The sequence below is a fragment of the Galeopterus variegatus genome, unplaced genomic scaffold (assembly GCF_000696425.1).
Source record: "Galeopterus variegatus unplaced genomic scaffold, G_variegatus-3.0.2 Scaffold5670, whole genome shotgun sequence".
Taxonomy (NCBI): domain Eukaryota; kingdom Metazoa; phylum Chordata; class Mammalia; order Dermoptera; family Cynocephalidae; genus Galeopterus; species Galeopterus variegatus.
In genome coordinates this window covers 3,395-9,306 of record NW_007731781.1, presented here as the reverse complement: position 1 = coordinate 9,306, position 5,912 = coordinate 3,395, and the positions used below count along the sequence as shown (strand labels likewise).

At 36.9% G+C, this 5,912-nt stretch overlaps 1 pseudogene; it reads left to right on the top strand.

The window, feature by feature from the left end:
- The first annotated feature begins 2,666 nt into the window (after positions 1–2,666).
- On the top strand, positions 2,667–4,283 carry LOC103605234 (annotated as a pseudogene).
- Positions 4,284–5,912: the final 1,629 nt, after the last annotated feature.

Genomic DNA, 5,912 nt, shown 5'->3' with positions numbered 1-5,912 from the left:
AAAAAAACAGTCACCAACCAGCACAGGGGAAAAAAAAAGACAAGGAAATTTTTCTGTTTCACCCTGGGCACTAGTAGGAAAAAACACTTTTTCCTTCCTCATAGGAAAAGTGCATGCCCAAAGTGTCAGCCGTGATGATGCAATATGCAGAGAATCTGAAAAGAACAGCAAGACGGTGCCTCTTGGAACACTGTCAGAAACAAACAGAAAGCCACTTAGAGGGACACACCCTGCACCCAGGGCACACAGGATTCCTCCAAATGAAGCTTCCCTGAAGATGAGTTCACAATATAAAATTGTAAAATAAACAAGAAGACAATCCACCACAAACAAGAATCATCTAGACCCACCAAACAATAGGATTATATCTTAAGAACCTCAGATAATAAAATAATCTGATTATATTTTTTAAAGAGATACATTTAAAATTATTAGAGGCATAAAAAAAGCAGATTGAAAATATGAGAGTATTTGTTAATTAGTAATAATATTTTTTAAATGATTTTAAAACAAAAAAGAATACACTTATCAAAAAAAAAATAGAATTCCTTGAAATGAGGAATAAAGTCATGGGAATTAAAAACTCAGTAGTTTAGGTATGATAGGTGTGGTAGTTGAAACTGTTCCTCCAAATTCCTGATCTCCTCCTTCTAGGCACACTTCCCCATGCCTTTGAGTTAGGTAAGGCCATGTGACTTGCTTTGGTGAATGAACTGGGAGCAGAGGGACATGTGTCACATCTGGGCTGAGGCATTTAAGAACTAGTGTGAAATTTGCCCTGTTCCTTCCTCCTGACCTGACAACCATCACTGCTCCAGAAGAGTAGAAGTTCCAGTAGCCTGAGCCCTGAGTGAGGAAAAGCAGAGCAGAGCCTGCTGCCAACTCAGAAGTAAATGAGCATAAAAAAGACATAAATCTCTGTTGTTAGTAGCCACTAATACTTTGGGGGTGTTTGTTACTGTAGCATAACCTAGCTTATCCTGACTGGTAGAACATTTAAATCAGATTGAGCACAGTTGAAGAAAAAACTAACTAACTGGAAAATAGATTTGAAGAAGTTATCTAAAATGCAGTTCAAAGGGATAAACTGATTAAAAATATGAAAGAAACATTATGAGATATGGAATATAGGGCATAGAATGAGAAAGTCCCAAATACATTTATAGGGCAGCTCATAAAGAGAGAACTGGAAGGGAGAAAATATTCAAAGAAAGTATGGCTAAGAATTTTCCAGAACTGAAGAAAGACCTGAATCATTGGCTTGAAAAAGCATAGTAAATTCTAAGCAGAAAAAAAAAGGACACATCAAAGAGAAACTGCAGAGCAGCAAAGACAAAGTGAAGATCTTAAAGGTAACCAGAAAGAGAAGATTATTCACAAAAGAATAACAATTCTCGATAGCAATAATAGTACCAAAAGACAACGGAGTAATCTCTTCAAACAGCTGAGAAAAAATAACTTTCAACCCAGAGATAGTACAAACAGCTAACCATCATGCAAGATTGAGGGCTGGGTAAAGACATTTTGAGACAACAACTGAGAAAGTTTACCTCTCAGAGACCCTTGCTGAAAGAACTAACTAATATACCTAAGGAAGAATACAATTGAGCTCGAGAGAAAGGAGTGAGATGCAAGAAGGAATGGTGATCAAAGACACTTGTAAACATGTAGGCAAATCTAAATAAATAAGCCTTCTCTGTAGAAAACAACAGTCATAATGAATAATTTGGGAATACAAACCAAGGTGACATAAAAATAGAAAAGCAATACAAGGGGACTTCAAAAAGTTCATGGAAAATGGAATTAAAAGATAAAAATAAAAAATATAAACTTTATTTCTCAACACAAGCTCCTTTAAGTTCATGACACTTTTGAAATCAATGATACCAGCCATTTAGTCCATCCCTAAAGAACTGAGGGTCCTGGGAATTTAGCCATATCAATGCAGTCTTTTTTACATTATGAACTGAAGAAAAATTTGTGCCCTTTAAAGATTTTTTTAAGATTAGGAAACAAAAAGATGTCAGAAGGAGCCATATCAGGACTGTAAGGTGGATGCCAAATGATTTACCACCTAAACTCCCACAAAATTGCCCTTGTTTGATGAGGGGAATGGGCAGGAGCATTGTCATGATGGAGAAGAACTCTCTGGTGAAGATTTCCCAGGTGTTTTTCTGCTAAAGCTTTGGCTTTCTCCAAACACTCTCATAATAAGAAGATGTTATTGTTCTTTGGCCCTCCAGAAGGTCAGTAAGCAAAATGCCTTGAGCATCCCAAAAAACTGTTGCCATGACCTTTACTCTTGACCAGTCTGCTTTTGTTGACTTGACCACTTCCACCTCTTGGTAGCTGTGGCTTTGATTGCACTTTGTCTTCAGAATCATACTGGCAAAGCCGTGTTTCATCTCCTGCTACAATTCTCTGAAGAAATGCTTCAGGATCTTGATCCCACTTGTTTAAAATTTCTGTTGAGATCTCTTGTCTGCAGCTGATCAGGACACAACAGTTTTGGCACCTATGGAGCAGAAAGTTTGTTCGCAAAGCCGTGTTTCATCTCCTGCTACAATTCTCTGAAGAAATGCTTCAGGATCTTGATCCCACTTGTTTAAAATTTCTGTTGAGAGCTCTTGTCTGCAGCTGATCAGGACACAACAGTTTTGGCACCTATGGAGCAGAAAGTTTGTTCAACGTTAATTTTTCAGTCAGAATTGTGTAAGCTGAGCCAATTGAGATGTTTCTGGTGTTGGCTACCATTTCTCCTGTTAATCATCAGTCCTCTTCAATTATGGCACAAACAAGATTAATTTTTTCCTTGCAAATTGCTGTGGATGGTCTGCCACTGTGGGCTTCATCAACAACATAGTCTCTTCCCTTCTTAAAATGAGTATCCATTTGTGAACTGCTGATTTCTTTGAGGCATTGTCCCAATAAACTTTTCATAAAGCAGCAATGATTTCACCATTCTTCCACCTAAGTTCTGCCATAAATCTGATGTTTGTTCTTGCTCCAATTTTAGCAGAATTCATGTTGCTCTGATAGGAGCTCTTTTCAAACTGATGTCTTAGCCTTTTAGTGCCTCAAACCAGATCCTGTTCAGACATGTTTAACAAGTTAGTATGAGTTTATTTTCGTGCAGAAAAATTTGCAGTCTATGCATAGTTTTTTCATAATATGCCTTTTCTATGAACTTTTTGAAGACTACTCATATACTTAAAATTGGAGGGGGTAATTGTTTTAAGATTTATTCAAGAAAAAAATAGATGTCTCGATTAATTTTAAAGTGAATATGGAAGTGAAGTTAATCTGAGGTGAAGCAAACAGAAAATTGTGGAGGTTTTGTTGGAATGAATCTGAAGTCTGCTGCAGTAAAACACTGAAGGCTTTAAAATGTTTTCTTGCATAAAACTCAAACTTTAAGTAGCTGCTTATGAAGATAGGGAAGGCAGGAAGCTAATGTCTGTCTCAAGATACAGGACAGCTATTTGCTCATCAACCTCAACTGTCCCAAGCAACAGCAGGAAAGACAACCGGACATAGGGAACTGGGGACTTCTATACAGAGAGAGAACTACAAAGCATCCTCAGTAGAGTAGGAACCCTGATCCAAAGTCCCTATACTTCTATCAGAGTGCGCAACAGAGGAACACGGCTCAAGAAACCAATCACAGGCAAATGCCTATGCTTTGTTCCACTGGCTGTGGATTTTACAGAAACCCTCACACAAATAGCATGTGTTCAGAATGCTATAAAGAACATCCTCAAAGACAGAATAGTAGTAACGGTAGAAAAATCCACCTGCGGCTTCTGTCAGTAGTCTGAATCTTTTACCAGTTCAATGCACAGATGGCAGTGTCCCCGAAGCTCAGTCAACATTAGACTCTACATCTTCATCGATGCAGCCAAAACCTGTATCAAATCAGTCACTTTTATCAGAATCTGTAGCATCTCCCCAAGTGGACAGCACATCTGTGGACAAAGCAGTACCTGAAACAGATGATCCGCAAGCTTCAGTATTAGATACAGCATAACAGCCACCTGAAGAGCAAAGCAAGTCTCTTGAAAAAAACAAAACAAAAAAAGAATTGCTGTTTCATGTGCAGGAAAAAAGTGGGACTTACTGGGTTTGAATGCTGGTGTGGAAATGTTTACTGTGGGGTAACTCACATATAACATAAGCGTTACTCAGATATACACAATTGCTCTTACAATTGCAAAGCTGATGCCACTGAGAAAATCAAGAAAGAAAATCCAGCAGTTGTTGTCAAAAAGATCCAGAAGATTTGAACTCCTGCTGGAATACAAAATTCTCTGATCATCTGCAAACTAAAAATTGACTGAGGTTTTTTTTCCTAATCATTGGGAATGTAGAGCAATGTGTCTTGCATAGACGTTCTAATCATGCATGTTATCAGAAGAATAGATTTTTGTTTTTGTTTTGAAAATGACTCTGAACATTTATTTCCATTGCAGTTTCTGTGGTGAAAAGACTTAACTTTACAAGTATTATCCTTTTAAGATCATTTTAATGTTAGTTGAGTGCAGAGGGCTTTTATAACAAACATGGAGAAATTTTGGAGGGCTGTGATCTTTCCAGTATTAAACTTGCATGCATTAATCTTGTGGTTTATTTTCTCATTGTGTGTGTGTGTGTGTGTGTGTGTGTAGCTTTTCTCTGCAGCATGATTTCTCTTGATAATGCCCTTTAGAGCACAACTAGTTATGAGTAACTGAGTGTATCTTAATCATTATGGCTGCTTCTGTTTTTCCATTAACAAAGGTTATACATATGTTAGCATATGGTTTCTTTGCACCCACTATTTATGTCTGAATCATTTGTCACAGAAGAGTGTGTGCTGAGGAGATTATAAGTTTGTGTGTTTTAAAATTTTTTTTGAGTGAAGGAAGAAAAAGCTGTATGCATTTCATTGCTGACTACAGATTTCTTTCAGATTACGTTCATTGGCCTGTGTGTACACACTATGAAGAATGATCTGAAGTAATTGTGCTGTATTTATGTCTATCCACCAGTCTTTGATTAAATAAAAAGGAAAATCAAATAAATAAATAAATAAATAATAAAGTCAATATGTTCAAAAGTTAAGGGGACACACTAAAAATTAGAAATACGATGTATAAGTTCCAAACTGATGTGTGGGGTGGGAGGGAAGTTAGAAAAAACAAAGCAAAGTGGATAGAAAATAGAAAATAAGATGGCAGAAACAAATACAAATATATCAATAATCACAAGAAATATAACCAATGTAAACCTGTTGATTAATAGAGAATTTCAGATTAGGTTTTTATATATATATATATACACAGCTATGTGCTTTTAAAGAGACACATCAAAAATATATGCATATGAAAGAGAGATAGATATACAGGCTAGATAATTCGGTCAAACCGAATCAAAATGAAATAAGCTTCTTGCAAATTCCTTTCTCTGCATGTATTCAGATTTTTCCTGGCAGCAGTATTAGCCTGGTATGATGCTAAACATTTTACATGAATTATATCATTTAATGTATAAAATAAGGAAAAGAAAATTCTGGGGGTGGTAGCTTCCTTTGTTCTGAATCATCTTGTAGGTAACATATTGAAACTACTTCTGTCAGCAAGTTTTTATTCTTTACCAACGCCACACCTTCCTTGCTCATAGTTTCCCTGACTGTATATTCCTTGAATGAGCACGAAATGACCTAATAAGCCTTGGTATTGATATAGGTAGTTTTCACACACTATCCAGGGTGTCACCCAGAGACTGTGTAGAGATGTCAGATGAAGATCACAGGTGACCAGTGCTCAGGGGAGTTAGGATAAAGGTTTTGTCCAAAAACCCCTCACTCTGAAGATGATCATCTCAGAGGTTAAACTGCCAAACTCAATGTCCCCAACACTCAGACTCTTGGGTCA